Raw genomic sequence first — 17,536 nt, 5'->3', positions numbered from 1 at the left:
CAATAAGGTTTTTGTATAAAAAAATTGCTATTATGAAATTTAACTTAAATAATTATCATAAAGAGTTACGCAACAAAAGAGAATTAAGAAAATATGATTTGACTGTTAATTATGCAAATAAATCTTTTGGTCAATATTTTGTAAATTATCTGGAATCAACGTTTTTCAATTCTATGCCTTTTGAATTTAAAAAAAAATACTTGGGGATGAAAGGATTAATATTAAAGGGTTAGTGTATAAATATTTGTTTCTTGAGTTAAATAACGAATTACAGTAATTTTATTTTAAAGGACCATCCAACTCAAAAAATCAATTATTATTTTATTACCACAATAAATAGAATAGAGTCTAACTAAGATAATGATACTACTAAAATTCATTTGCGACTATTCGTTCGCTAGTTACGGTGGTTCTTGACATTGCGCGTGACGTCACGGATTCATTCGCCGCGGCGGCGGCCATATATAATACTCGGCAATATTTATCCATTTTTGGTTTAATGTAAAATAACTACTAATGAATTTATTTTTTTTCGAATGAACTAATCAAATGTATTTAAGAGTATCTCAAAATCTTTCTATTCGTATCATTATTTCACATTTTGGTTTAATCTATTAGAAAAAAATGACACTTAAATCAATTATTCTACGAATTTACCATACATTCATTACAGTAAACGTGTGTAATATTGTTTTGACGATCGTGACATCGTGTACTTACAGATTTTCGAAGCCTAAACTGGCTATTTTAGTTTTAACTTAACTTGAGCTAATATTAGAAGTGGGTGAGGGCTTGCATAATATTGTTATCTGACTATTCTTACTTAAAATTTAATTGCGGACTGCAGCAGCGACATATGGGAGTATGGGGCTATATAATATTATATATGTAGGCCATTATTTTATTAATATTAAACCAAAATATAATATAATTATACGAATAGAAAGATTATGAGATAATCTTAAATACATTTGATTAGTTCATTCGAAAAAAATAAGTTCATTAGCAGTTATTTTACATTAAACCAAAAATGGATAAATACTGCCGTGTATTATATATGGCCGCCGCCGCGGCGAATGAATCCGTGACGTCACGCGTAATGTCAAGAATCACGATAACTAGCGAACGAATAGTCACAAGCAAATTTAAGTGGTATCATTTTTTTCGTTATAGTATGCACTATACTTTAAGCCAAAGAAAATTTTAATGAGTTGGATGGTCCTTTAAATTTTAAGCTATGTAAATATTAATCTAGGAGGTTTTTAATCGTATATCTTAGATTAATATATTTATTTTATATTTCTCTTTTTATCATGTACAATTTCTTAATAATATTTCTAAACTGTATTTGTTTATTTAGCTTAACATGTACTTAGAACCTATACTCTGTATCTTTTAATTTTTATAATTATAATAATTGTATCATATATATATATATATATAATAACTCTCTATTTCCAACCCAAGCTTTGCATAAAGAAGATAGATAATCGAAAATGTTATTTTCAATTAAAAAAAATGAAAATAATATTATTATATTATTATAGTGACTTACTCTGTACGCAGATGGTAATCAAAACATATGTGTATATACTATATATATTATATACATTATGGCATTAGGATATTGAATAATATATAGAGTATAAATAATACACCGAAAAAAGTTATATTGTATATTGTTACATAATAATCATTATTAATATTATAATTTATAATTGCTGATACAGTCGTTATATCAAACCACCGACCTGTTCACCAATACACTTTATTATTTTTATTATCATTATTACCTGAAAAAGTATTAATACAATAAATAAATTAAATAAATATTTTTAATGTTACGTGAGTTAGAGAAAATACATCATTCATCAATTTAAATTATAGAAATAATCTTTATGATAAAACTATTTATCAAAATTATTTTCTATTGTTGTTCGTCCATACAGTCAATTTCCTACCAATATACAATACTACTCGTACTTTGTTTTGATTAGGAAGCATGATGTATTTACGATTCGTGAATCGGATGTCATATAAATAATTTCATTTTTATCACACTAATGAGTTAGCTAGGTTATAATATAAGTGTAAACGTAAATTTTATACAATATTTTATTATTTTACTAGATATACAAGTAAAATTGTATTTTTTGCTGCTTTTATAAACTCACGATAATTCGTCAAAGGTACATCACCACTATTAAATTTTAGTTTCTACATAAATTCCGGATTATTTAATATAAAATAAGTGTGAAAAGTCGCTACGCGTTATTTATATTGTATAATGACAACAATGCACGTTTGTATACTATTATAAATGCCGCGGTTTAAAACGTTGAAAAATGATACAGTCCACGGGACAGTATTACTCTTGGGGGAGTTAAACGCTGCCATGATATATACATTAATTAGACCTGTGCAATTAGAAATATCCTATTTGTTCATGTTTTATAAATAATGGAGGTCAAACAATATTTTTCCCGTGAATATTTAGTTCATTTTTTTGTTTTTGTTTTTCTAAACGGGCTTATTAAAGTTATTAGTTTTTTTTCTAGTTCCCAATAAAAACTCTGTGGTTCATAAAAATAAGTGTTGGTATATTTTTTATTATTTTTTCTCGTATTGAAGTTGATTGACAATCAATAATGATATGTATAATTTTATAAAGCAATACTGTATTACAATTATTATATTATGTATTTAGCTCGACGCAAGGTGTCATTTTTTGTATGCAGATTGCGTGACAGAAAATTATTTAATAAAAAAAAATTATTATTATACCCTCTGTTTTTTCAAATGGTTGCTAAAATATTACAATGACGTATAATTATTTATATAGGATATAAAGAAATCGAATAAATTCAAACTTTATAATCACATTAATAACTATTTATATTATATGATTATAATTCGTACAATTCCATGAAATCATGTGAATCTATATGGTTCACGTAGAATTTAAATAGCTAATAACATATTTCAATACGCAGGGCTTAATTCGCAGAAAATTTATTTCGATTTTGAACACTTTTATGGAAAGGTTAGCACATACGATTTAAAAATATGTTTTAATTTTTTTTTAAATTTCAATATTTATGACAATTCAATGTACAGTCAATTTATCATAGTCAACATACAAATTTTTTTTTCTTTTGAAATTTGTATTATTTTTCTTTCTGATGATTATATACAAATAAAATAAAATTTAAATATAAAATCTCTAAAAATAAACAGCAACACAAAATTATAAAAATATTTATCCGGTAAACGTAATGATTTAAAATCCAAACATTATACAGGGTGATTCACCAAACATTGGCAAAAGCATTCCCCATTTGTTTATTTTTTTATTCAGATTTGCACTTTCTAATCATACAATTTTGTCTGGTTTTTATCAATATGTTCGTGGGTTAAGAACTAAATTATCTTCTGTTCAATTAAATATGCCTAGTTTATCCCACTTTGATTATTTTATTCATGTTGAAACTTGGTTAACTCAATATATATGCGACTCTGAACTTAATACGATTAATTACAATATTTATAGGGCTGGTCGTAATATTAATAATAATAGTCATAATAAAGGTGGTGGGGTTTTGATAGCTGTCCATAAGCGCTTTCTCTCATACCTACTCCCTTCATATGATTGTTGTCGTGAACAATTATCTTTAATGATTACTACATACGATAACAACGTCATTTTACACTCCTGTAATATTCCTCCCAACAGTTCTATAGAAATATATGATAATCATTGCAATTCTATTGAAAAACAATTCACTGATCATCCTGATTCTACCTTCATATTAGCTGGGGATTTTAATTTATCTGGTATACACTGAGAAAACTCTAATGCTCGTGCTATCCTTACCGGTTTGATGACCAATGTCCAATAGATCTTAGTTGATCAAAGAGTTAATCATATTTCTGCATTTATTTCAACACAATTTTACAAAAAAACACTGTTCTCACATTCTCGACTTAATATTATCTAATGATGCTAACTTAAGTGTCTCTACAATCTCATTCCCATTTGCTAAAATTTATGCTGTACATTCCCCACTTGAAATTATAGGTCCTAAGGTTATCTCTACTGACTATCTAAACAAATTAAATCATGAATTTAATTTTTCTCGTGTTAAATATAATGATATGAATAAATATTTATGTTCCATTGACTGGCCCTCAGTTCTTCTACGTCATCCTAATGTTTCTTTAGCAGTTGATACAATAACGATGTAGCTTACAACTGAATAAAATAATTTATTCCTAAATCGTATATTACTACAAGTACTTTCTCTAAATGGTATAGTAAAAATTGAAAGAAATTATTTTTGAAAAAAAACTTCTTCATAAATTATTTAAATCGGCAAATGATCGCACATACTATATTGAATTTTCCAAACGAAGAGCACAATGCAAAATAGAATCTAAGTCAAATATTATAGAGATCATATCAATAATATTCAATCTCATCTATCTAACAAACCAAAGACATTAAAATTTTATAAAACAATCATAATATCTCATCTGCATACTTTATAATATTAGTAAATCGAAAAATTGATATTCCTTTCCTTTCTAAATCAATTAATGGTAAAATTACATGTTCCTCTCTCTTAGAATGTATTTTTTTAAATGTTCCTCAATATTACTCTCGAAATTGCTCTATATTTTATATTGAAACCCACCGTACTAATTATGAATATAATAATCCCTTAACAAGAATTTTAAGGATAGGAAATAAATCCGGAGTTGATTTCTTTAATTTGTAAATATCCACCGTATATTAAATATAAATAGATTTTATCATAAATTTTATGGGTTAACGGTAATCAAAATTCTTATATATTATAACTTTTTAATTGTAATTTAACAAACATTATTATAAGTTATTATTACATAAGTATAGAAAGTATGTCAAATATTATTTTATTTTGTTATATTATACTATACCAAAGCCATCTTTGGTGTTTATCTACATAAAAAAATAATTTATAACTGGTAGTTTGTTAAATTATTTTCTTAGAGATTTTTCACGTAATAATAATTATGCATTTCGATCCACTTAGTTATTTTCGTTGTATGCTTCTCATAGGCGTACATAGGGGGGTGCTTGGGGGTGCTTAGCACTCCCAGGTTTAAAATTAGCACCACATAAACTATTTAAAATATTTATTACATAGTCATATATTTTGAAATATTATTATATAAATCTGTTTATGTATATCAGGATATTTTGAAAATATCAACAGTTAGTTTATCAGCAGAAATGATGGTTTTAATGAATAGTCTATCAGCCAGCTTTATATATGAAGGCATGAAAAATCAATGTTATAAAAGTTCGTTTCCAAATGTCTGTAAGCTATTGGGAATAACAATTCCAATTTCTTCGTCAACGTGTGAACGCTCCTTCTCAGCTATGCGTAGATTGAAAAACTGGTTACGCACCAATATGGGCCAAGAAAGATAGAAAGATTTACCAAGCTATCTACGCTTAGCATTGAGAGAGATCTTACCAATAAAATAGAGGGGGAAATTATAATGCAAACATTTGCAATATCAAACAGAAAATTAAATTTTGTCTAACATTAATAATTAATGATTACATGTTATTATAACTTTTAATATAATTACAAAATATTTATTTTTATTTTTAATAAAATTTATAATTATTGCAATGCAATTATTATAATATTAGGGTGGTGTAGTGGGGGGCTTCGCTCCCCACGGGTCTGTGTACTATAAATTATTTCAGCACCCCCTAAATTCACACCCTATGTGCGCCTATGATGCTTCTACTAGCTGAAGTTATATTTTTCTGACTATACCGTTTAATTCACAAGCTTCTATAAACTATAGATATCTAAGTGCCCGCCTAGACGTACATTTGTAATGGATATCCAAAGCGTAGGATATAGTGCCTGCATTATAATATTATGAAAGACTGCAGAATATTTCAAAGACGTCTTCGCTTCCTTTTGAGAGCGTGTCACTAACGCGACACATTTTTATATGACATCATACCGTCGGTGTCGAAAATTCGATACCCATTCAGATCCAGTTACAAATTTCATTACAGTTTTCGAAAACTCGTGTTAACGTTGTTACATATAATATTGTTTAAGACTAAGGTCCAAAATTAAATGGCTCGTGAATTCTGAAAGACATTAACTCTAATAAAATATAAATAGTGAGTATTCACCGTTTATGACGGTCAGCCTTCCGGCTATAATACAAGGTGATTTGCCAAGCACATTCAACTCCATTATTTTCGTTGTATAATGAATTTATTCAAAATACTGTGTTAAATAATATTTAAGTGTACCTACTTAATGATTATATTTTTAATTTTCAATTGTTTTTTCCATTTTTTGGTTACGGCGATAAGAAATTCTATTTTTCAAATGTAAACCGACTTTAGGTTTAAAAAAACAAATTATTTAAAAAAAAAAAATCATTAAGTCAAATAAAAAAAACTCAATCAAATAGTTTTTGAGTATATTTTATTAACTGGAGTTAGGTAAATAGTCATTAAAAATTTTTTATAAAAACTAAAATTAAATTATATCAAATGTTATGTTTGAAATAGTAATTACTCTTTATTATATTCGAACAATATTATAAATATTATGAAAAAATTTGATTTATTTATATTAATTACTAAAATGTTCAAACTATCATAGTTCACATATTATATTTTCATTATTATCATGAACCTTTTATCATTAATACCTAGATAAATTTACATAATCCACAAACAACTCGTTCGAATTTCAAAAAAGTTATCTGATGAACAATTAATCTGAAAAATAATAATTACCGTTCAAAAAAAGAAATTGGTATTGCTACAGGACACTCCTTAAAGTTATTTCAAAAATCTAATCATTTGAAAATATGGTCCTTAGCTACACTTAAAAGTTCCAATAATCAGAAATCAGAATTCGAATAAATTCACTATTAAAAGAAAAATGGAGGTAACTATGCTAAGTAAATAGTATAATACTCGATACCAAATCCACAATAATATACACATCGTATAATATACAATTTGCAGGTTGTAACAGAAATAACTGGACAATTTTATATACAATTAATCATATGTTTACCTACCTATCTAATGACTTTAGTCCAAATCATTTAGTGTTTTTTTTTTTTTGTATATATATATATAATATAAAATTGTACAAAAACAATATTACTTAAAAATATTGATAATAACAAAAGTTATTACAGAGTAATCTACAAACATTGTTTATACCTCCTGCAGCATATGTGCGACGTGCCGAACTTTGGATTTGAAGCTTAAACATTTAGTATTCGCGATTTACGCTTTTGACGACAACATGACAGCACAGACGATTTCAAATCAAAAACTTGTATTTTCGACAAGCTTTATTAATTTTTCGTTTCCAATGAGCTGATATAATAGTATATAATGTTTTCGATGGAATAATCTGAACTGTATTACTTGACGGTTTGATACCGTGGAGTGCAGTATGATGAGATGTTTCACATTCATTCAAGAAGTATTTGATGTTTGGGCGAATATAATACAGGGTGTGATAGAAATACTTGACGAATGAAATAAATTTTGTTCAAACCCATATTTATTTATTTTTATTTTATTTGCTGACATGTCACATGAATGGTATAACATTTATTATTTTTTAATTTATTCTTGATACTGAAAATAACACTTAAAAGTCTGATATGAATTTTTTTTGTAAAATTAAAAATAGCCAATTTATAAATTTGGATTTTTGAAAAATGTTTATTGTAAAAACATTTATTGAAGTCATGTGTTTAAATTCAAAAAGTATAACATTTTGTAAACAGCTCATGAGAATTTTCAAATAAGTACTTTCTTAAGAAGTTATTAGTTTTAAAATAAGTGAGTTATAATCCAAAAATGTTGACATTTTAAAAAAATCATAGAAAATAAAACATTTGACTTAAATTAATGTTTTTGCATTCGAACATTTTCTAAAAACCAATTTTTCTGTGCTGGAAATTCAATGTTTTTAATTTTAATTTTGTTTATCATCAGTGTTCAAAAAAAAAATTAATAATAACATTATACGCGTGCACGTGACAGTAATATGTATAAAAAGAAATTTAATTATTAATTAAAACAAAAGTTATTTTATTTGTAAGGTCTTTCTGTTGAACCTGTATATATCTAGTTATATAATATATACCCATCGAACGCTATATATGAAATATATTTATTTTTTTATACATAGCTGCAAATGCGATAGAAATATCATAATTTAATTGAAACCGCAACAAAGCTCTAATATCAATAAATATTATATAATATTGTCTGTCATTGCTCGCATTCAATATCGCCTACGCATCTTTAAAAACAAAAAAACCCCAAACGAACGATCGCGATTTGTGCCCTATGGTGTGTATTGTAAACACAATATTCACTCAATAAAGTTAAATTATGAATTTTAATATACTGTAGACAATAAATTATACATTTAGTATAATTTATGATATAAGTTATGTAGGTATTATTAAGCAATGCGTGGAGTACGTGTTAAATATATAAATAACATGAGTTCAAGATCAAAGGTTAAAACGACAAGTTGTTTTTAACAAGTTTCATATCATAATAATAAGTCTACAATAAAGAGGAGTAATATTAAAATATAGGATATCACGTCACCAATACGTCATTGTTAGAATCCATATAAATACGGGTAGAGCACCTAACTAGCATTATTTAGAAAGATATTCAGCATCAGTCGTAGTCCTCCGATGGCTTACGACTCGACTAGCTGTGCGCTTAATTATTTTGATGTTTAAATTTAGGTGTATTAATAAAATATTCTATTTTTATTTTGAAATAACAAGTTAAAGTGTTCACTTATTTAATAACTACCTCTTCTCAACACGTCTCAAAATTGCAACAAACGTATTGCTTTGATAAAATAATTCTTGTGGTATCGAATTTCGTGCTCTGCACAGCGATCACTACACAAATTTGATGTCAAGTGAGGTTTGTTTATATGAAATGGAATAAAATTGATTTTTCAATATTCAAGTAATCCGGGACCGGCCGGCTAACCACGTTCAACATACTATCAAGAAATTCACGCCAATTGTAGCAATGATTTGGTTTCCACGAGTAATCCTTAGCATAGGTAAATATTTTGACAGGTATTTACAAAAATAACTATATTATACGTCATGTGCTACAGCAACGTGTAACTAAAGAAGTTTTTGATGTGTTTATTTTATTTTTATACGTCATCAGCAATCGAGAGATTTTCGAATTCAGATTTAAGCGTTATTCACGTTTATATACGACGAATACAACAATTGTGTATGGCCAAAACATCACAAAACGCAATAAAACACCGTTTTTACGGGGAACTTACCTGATACCTCTAATATAGTAGAACGTATATATAATTCTAATAATATAGGTGCTATATTTACAGTGGCACAAAACACGTACTTCAGGGAGTTCAATCATTGAACTACCTTAAAAGTTAAAATTGGGTGGTATTTATGGTAAATTAATAGGTGTGTACCGGCGAGTTTTTCCGCCATATTGACTGCACAGGAAATTCATAAAATTATAGAAAAGCTCGTTTAATAGTCACTTAAAGGAGTGGGTGCCGGATGGGCCAATCAAATCATTTAAACTGTCGCAGTTAAATAATTACGTTCGACGCGACTGCTTATGCTATACTATAAACTATATATCTCAACAAATAATATTGTATTCAAGTGTCAATTACAGTAGTGGCGTACGTATGTACAGTATACAAGTGAAATAAAATCCTATTTTTCAAGTAAAATAGATACCATTTACCTAATATTATTGATCACGTAATTCGCAGACGTTCGAAAAAAACGGAAAAAATACAAGCAAAATCGTTAACGACGACGTTGTATAATAACATCATCGATTAATGAAATATTATAGTTCGTATCTGCCTAGCTATATTAATACGAATGATCACGATCGTCATGAATCGCGCATTTACTGGATGCGCCGCAATAAATATAACATTATATAATACGTAAGTATATATATATATTGAGGGTTAAGTTAACTTACCGGACCGTTTTCTAGCCGTAGATTTAAAAAGTACTGCAGATGAGAAAAGTCGACCCGCCCCACGTTATATTTTAGCATATATTATATATATATATTATTAGCGCAGAAACATTAAACAAATTAGAATGGCCAAGAGAGGACTGCAGTGTTATAATAGCCAGTATATACATAAGTATATTGTGCCTGGTAATATACCTGGCCGGTTACATATTATTATGGAGGGTTATAGTGTATAATATCATGCACAAAACGAGAGTTAATTGTATTAAGTCGCATCGTGCGCGGTCCTTGTTTATTTTACGGCTTTGGGGAGAAACGGGCACGCACACGCTCGTCGCGAGCACAACACTATACTCTATACACGATGAACAATGCTGAGGTCTGATTTTCACACGCATACACACACACAGCCGTAAATGCATATTATATCATTATGATATTATTCGTTAGACCGAAATCTATGGTGCAACGGGCACGCGTATGTGTGTGTGTGTGTGCACTCGCGAATGTATACTCCTTTACACCATACCTACACTATTACGCGATGTGGAATTTACCGCGAAAACACGGCGGCGACTTGCGATACGCATATTATTATTATTACAGTACGCTCTGGGAAATACTGTACATAAATCTAGATTATGAAATCGCACGGCGCAAATACGATATCACGTTAGTATCGCGCACTTTTAACGGCGAATCCGTGTGTGGTGGGGAGGGGGCTGGAAAAGATGGTGCTGGTGTGTAGGTAGGAACAATAACATAATGTTTAAGTATATTGTTGTGTTATAATGCGTGTATTGCGTGGCTGTAGTCAATTTGCACCAAAATTGACCCAAAATATAATATATATATACGACATATGTGTAATTTGCATCACTTTTTTAAAATGCACTTTTAATTTGCACCAAAATAAGGATATTTAATTTGCACCATCCACAGGTAGTAAGAAATAGGAATTGTAATTTTGGCCAAAATTAAAATTGATTAGATTTTTTCGATAGTATCTCAATAGTACTAAGTTAAAAGTTTCTATATCCTAATATAAATTCAGTTTAATTTTTATTTATAAAATAGCTGAAATTATATACATATTGTTGTAGGTTTAATATATATATATATATATGTATGTATGTATATATTATATTACGTCTTAAATCAGAAATATCCTTAGTAGTGATAACATTGTAAAATGTTGAATTCTGCACTACATTTCTTAAAATGTTGGCTGGTTTTTCATATGGTGATTCTCGTGCTTTTATTTTAAACAATTGGTTTAATTTAAAAATGTTTAAGTTTTTCTAATCGTGATTTATATGTACACTTTTATCACGGGGAATAATCATATTTTCACCTGTGGTAAACAGTTTTTCTGAAAATTTTCTATGTGTACAGCGCCAACGAATGATATTAATTTTTGTTTTTGTTTTATATGCTAAATAAAAAGTATGGTTATTATATTCTAAAATATCTTCCCCACAATGACTTTTAACTATATCTTAACTTCCATGTTTCAAAAAAAAAAAATTAAAAACTGCACTACAAATATTTTACGTTAAATTACGTATTACGACGAAACGGCAAAACTAAACATATAGCTTAGTATTTGATCAAAATAATAAACAGATATTCATTATATAAAATATATATATAATGCGATTACGACAAATAATTGGACGTAAAACGTCAAAATATTACCAGATAAGGCGAAAAATCCCAAAAAATTATTATTGTCATCATTCGTATCCATCTAGTCTGGACGTCAACGAGGATATCAACGAATAATCGAATATTTCAAAATCGAATATTTGATAATCGAAAAAATAAAATATAATCATTTTGGTGCAAATTACAAACACTACTTTCGGCTACCTGCAGTGATGCAAATTAGTTATCTTTAATTTGGTGCAAATTACAAACTCCTTATTGCGTGACATGATTTAATTATAATAGTGTCGTATATTTGTGGCGCAAAAGAAGTCGTAGGTATATACTGAAATACGTAGATGATAAAAATTAAGAATCTGCCGGGTCACATCACCAGGAAAATCCAACACAAATCATCTCTAACCTCCAACGGTACCAACCTATTAGTCAGCCATCGCCCAATTTTTGAAAACTTTTCAACAATTGCGGAATGATGAAAATGTAGTTGTATCCGGTCACAAACATCAAACAAAAACAAATATCAGTCTACTCTAGTACTTTACCTCTCCAACTCGAGTCACCAAATATCGACACTCTACTCACTAAAAATGCTGTAAATTTATTACCGGTAATTTAGGGACTTAGACAGACGTAACCATTTCGTGGATTTAATATTATAATATGCAGGTATCAACAATGCTTGGGATACATCCTGCGAATATGACTATATTATACTGATGTCTTTAAAAAATATTAATAATGTAGGTTTTTCGGTAAACATAGACCAGAAAAATATGATTTTTCTGTTACCGTCCTATACGCAAGCAAAAGTATAAAGTAAAAAACTACGCTATTTATTTGTAGTATGTGGCATAAAAAATCACATCATCTTTTACATCTAACTGTAACGCCATCATCTATGACTCTTTGAGTGAACTCACATTTTTACTACCCTAAAACATCATGACTGGTGCAAAATAAATTTTTAGAACGTTCATCATTGTGAGTAAAATCGAAATCACTACATTCAAAATCTAAAATGTACAATAAATATGTACATTGTTCCTGTTAACATAATAAGTAATTAACATAACAGTTCTGGTGGAAAATTCGGAATTCCGCCCATTGGTTTGAAAACTACCTGCAGTGGTTTGTGCATATCAACGGTCTGAAGCGCTGCATTCGATACACTTAATTGCATTAACCGAAAATCGTGCTTTTTATTTTAAACGTGGTTTGCAATCGTCGTACTCAATGCATTTTCAGTAATTTTAGAATTTTTATAGCCCCGTCATACTCTGCAGTTTTCGTAGTGTGACAGTGTGACAATAATGGTCGCAAATATCAGTTCAGCCGGCGTGGAAACAATATAAGTTACGACTGCCAACAACACAATAATTGTGATCAGTATTTTTATGATATTATATTACTACGTTACATTGCAATACAAACGTGAAATATTATTTTCTAAAACGTTAATCGTATAACATATATGATGACTCTCGGATGATGACGGTAAGTGTGATGATGATAATAATGACGTCTTTTGACTACCATCCGGTGAGTGGAAACGCTGTTCGCACGAATGCTTTCCAACTTCATTAGTTTCGTTAATCGCGTGTGCGGCGCATTCGAAAAAGATTTTTTTAATGTTCTATTGTTTTGAACCAGTTTTTTCACGTCCGGTAACTTTCTTTATTGTCACCGGTATCATCGCATACCACCATTACTCCAACCTTTTGTCTTTCAGCGTGAAAATAGCGTACTTCTGTATGTATGTATAAAATATATTTGTAACAATGTTTAAACGTCTGTATAATATCTGAGTAAGACGAAAAATTTTAACCTATCGGAGTTCCTCATAGTATCGTGCAGAGTCCCTATATCAGGCGCACTCGTAAAAAAATATAAATATACTCTCTGAAATAAGACGTTTTATACTGGTATTATCTTATAATCTTATATTCATGCGATTTCAGTCCATCCGCCATCACCCCCTATTTTTGTGACGATAATGATGTATTATTATATTTTAATTACCCATTTAATTTACGCCGGTCTATATTCAGATATTATACTATTAGAAATACTATTTTTTTCCTCTAATTTAAATATGATTAGACAAGAACCTATAAATTATTATAATAATTATTAGTAAATAATAATTAACTACAATAATAATACATTTTAATTTTAATTTATAACTTACAAGACAATAAGAAACTAATTTTTTCTGTCAATGAAAATGAAAATATTCTCTATTATATTCGTGAAAGTGAGTTGTATGCTGTACTGAAAAATACTCACTCTTCAATTGGTCACAGTGGACGAGATCGATTAAAGAACTATCCAACAAGTATAAAAATATAGCTCGAAGTATAATCGAATTATTTTTGAGCTTGTGTGAACCTTATCAACAAAAGTAAAAGGGAATTAAAAAAGGTGTAGTTGTTAAGCCAATGGTATTTAACGAATTTAATTCACGGTGCCAAGTGGATCTTATTGATTTCCAATCGCACCCTGACGGTAAATACCGATTAATAATGGTCTATCAGGACCACTTGACAAAATTTGTCATATTGAAACCTTTAGAATTCAAATGAGCTGAATTAGTTGCTTATAATATTACAGATATTTTTACACTAATTGGAGCTCCTAGTGTTTTACAATTAGATAATGGTAGAGAATTTTCTAATAAAATTGTTTCAAGCCTCGAAGATCTTTGGCCTGAATTTAAAATAGTATATGGCAAGCCCAGGCATAGCCAGAGCCAGGGTAGTGTGGAACGTGCCAACCTAGACATAGAAAATATGCTGACTACCACATGGATGCAAGAAAAAAATACTACACAATGGAGTCAAGATCTCCGTTTCATTCAGCTAATGAAAAATAGAGCTTATCATGCAAGTATAAAAACTACTCCCTATGAAGCATTATTTGGATGCAAAATTAAAATCGGATTAAATACGTCAAATTTACCTAAAGAAGTCATAGAAAATATTCAAACAGAAGAAAATTTAGCAGCGATTACAAAAAGTGAAAAAACTACAAATGCCACAACTACATATATTATTGAATTAGAGGACTCAAGTGCAAAATTTAAATAAATAACGAAAATGCTCTTAACCTACAAAAAACGCGACAAACATTTTGGAAATTCAGGCTGAAAAAAAATGAAAAAACTATCAGACAAAAAATTTCTTCCAGTTGAGATTGTTTTAACAGTTCGCATTCCAGTACCATATATCGATAAAGGATGCTCGTAATATACTAGCAGTTGTAACCGAGGTATAATTATAAATTTTAAACTAATTTTCTATTATTATTAATTGTGTGTTTTTTAAAAGATTACAGAGGATGGTTTCTATCGACTGGCTACCTACCAAGAATGGAACTTTAAGACAAGTATATGCTAGATCACAGTTCACCGTTTGTCAAAAAAACTATATAATTTAAATGAGGTACCAGCTGAAGAGCTTGCATAGTTGCATTGCGATCTGTCGCAAGTCAACAGTCAACAGGCAGCGGCCAGAGGTTTACAAAATGCACATGTAAAACAATGTGCCAAAGTAAAAAATGTTTGTGCGTTAAAAACAAAATATTGTGTAACTCCTGTTGTCATTCCAGCTTAACATGTTGTAACAAATAGTACATATTACATAATTTAAAATTTTATAATGTTAATATAATATATACTATCATAAAATGAATCACAACTATTTTAATACTTTGTCTACATTTGTTTAGGTACTCTATAAAATGTTTAGGAAATATATATAATGCCTGGTCACTTAATGCTATTTTTTAAGATAATTTGCCAAAAATCAACCGGTATTTAAAAAAAATACCTAGGCATTAGGTATATGTCATGACTGAATTACACATATTGCCGGTAACATATATAATATGTATATTGTATATATTATGTTTTTAAATTATTTCTTATTTTCCTATAGAATTAAGTATGAATGTTTATGCCCCCCCCCCCTTGAAAACAAATCCTGGGTACGGGACTGGCTCTTTTTATATTCTTATAATATAATGTGGTACCTATCTATTAAAATAAAACTGTAAAAGAAGTATTAAATAAAATGAAAAATGAATATTAATGTAAGAAAAAACAATTCTATAAGTGGCAGCAGGTGACCGGTGGGAAGAGCAACAATGAAAAGTACTGAGATGATCTTATTAAAATAAATATTATGATGCCTTGAGCTTCAGACAGTTTGTACAGTTTGTAGTATAATTGTATAAGATATAATAAATCCATAATATTATTATTATTGTTGTTGTTGCTGCTGTTATTATAGTTGCAGTCGAATGGGAAAAGGATCAAACATATTATTGTGCATTTGAGTCATTATTGATCGGTTTCTGTAATCATTATCGTCGTGTGTACATTAATTAAATACCTATAATATTAAGTTATTATACGATCACATCGTTAATGCGCACTGCATAGTGGGCATAGTTGAATATAATGGAAATATTATTGTACAGTAATTGTAACATGGAACATTATTATCATCGTTCAGGTCACGCGTCCCCGCATATAATAATAATAATATTGCACCTCTAATCTCTATACATAATATAAAATATTTCGGTGCACAAACACCCCTACGCCGCCGCACGGTTTTTAAATACTTTTAGCGCAACAACAACGACAGCCACGCGTCGTACAATAATAGTAATAATAATAATAATATTATCATTATTATTAAAAAGTGTTATAATTATTATTATTTTAATGTCGGTGTGCCGGACCGCGCGTTTTTCGCGAGCAGTAAAACAATAATAGTAATACGATTTATACGCGTGATGTGTATTATGCACATTGTACGAAATTATTACTACAATATTATGTAGGCGTACAAGCGCCGCCGCCACGGATCCCTACTATATCGTTAATTAATTACCTACCTGTGTTTGCCGGTTATTATTATTGTTCAATGGGATCTGCCACGCGGGTTTATTATTATAATCGCAGCAGCCTGCAGTGTAGCATGTATTACAACTGTATTATCTGCATTATACGGCAGTGTGTATAATATTATACGGCGGCTCGCAGTGCCGGTTAGTGCTGCGCCGCCATATTATAATATAATCGTACCTGAACAGAGTAGTTGTAGTGGTGCGCAGTGTACCGGCCAGTCGACCTGCTGCAATTAATAGGATTAGGTCCGGCCGCACTATTGTCGCTGTGTGTTTTGGCTGTGGTCGCGGTGGCGGCGGTGCGCGGTCGTGTTATATCTCGCAATGGTCCGCTAATTTATTCTTCTGACGTGGTTCGCATATTGTGCATAGGTATTGTGTATTATAATATTATTATTATATAATACTGCACCTGGCCCACGTTTAAGCGCGGTTAAACGGATTTGTCTAATAATTCAGCAACGGTTATAATATAATAATAATAATAATAATAATAATAACAGCAACAATAGTAATAATGATGATGAGACGTGCGTGCGAGCGCGGACCGTACGTACGTAAAACCGCTGGCGAATTACGACGCTCCGCGAGTTTTATTGTCGTTTACACGCGTACGTTAAACACACACATAGGCGCCCACAGAAATTTTTCTAAGGGGAGGGGGGGGGGCAATTTTAGGATTTGAGGATAAATATTATAATGTTATTAGGTGTTTTAAAATAATAACCTTTTTTATTATACTCGTATACAATATATTATATTTTATTATATTACAACTTATTTTATACTTTAAATTTGTTGTATAGTATATAGTAATTTATCTTAAAACATTCAATAAAAAAAAATATTTTTAAAAAGCCAGGGGGGGCA

At 29.5% G+C, this 17,536-nt stretch overlaps 1 protein-coding gene across 1 annotated transcript in view; it reads right to left on the bottom strand.

The window, feature by feature from the left end:
* The window catches only part of LOC107173508 (uncharacterized), a 61,468-nt gene that overhangs the window by 38,207 nt on the left and 5,725 nt on the right, over positions 1-17,536 (bottom strand). The gene's annotated exons all lie outside the window — the stretch shown is intronic.

The sequence above is a fragment of the Diuraphis noxia genome, unplaced genomic scaffold, assembly GCF_037042655.1.
Source record: "Diuraphis noxia isolate RWA-SAM2 unplaced genomic scaffold, SU_Dnox_SAM2 contig0002, whole genome shotgun sequence".
Lineage (NCBI taxonomy): Eukaryota > Metazoa > Arthropoda > Insecta > Hemiptera > Aphididae > Diuraphis > Diuraphis noxia.
Note: the sequence above shows the minus strand (reverse complement) of the source record. Positions and strands in the feature narration are given on the sequence as shown.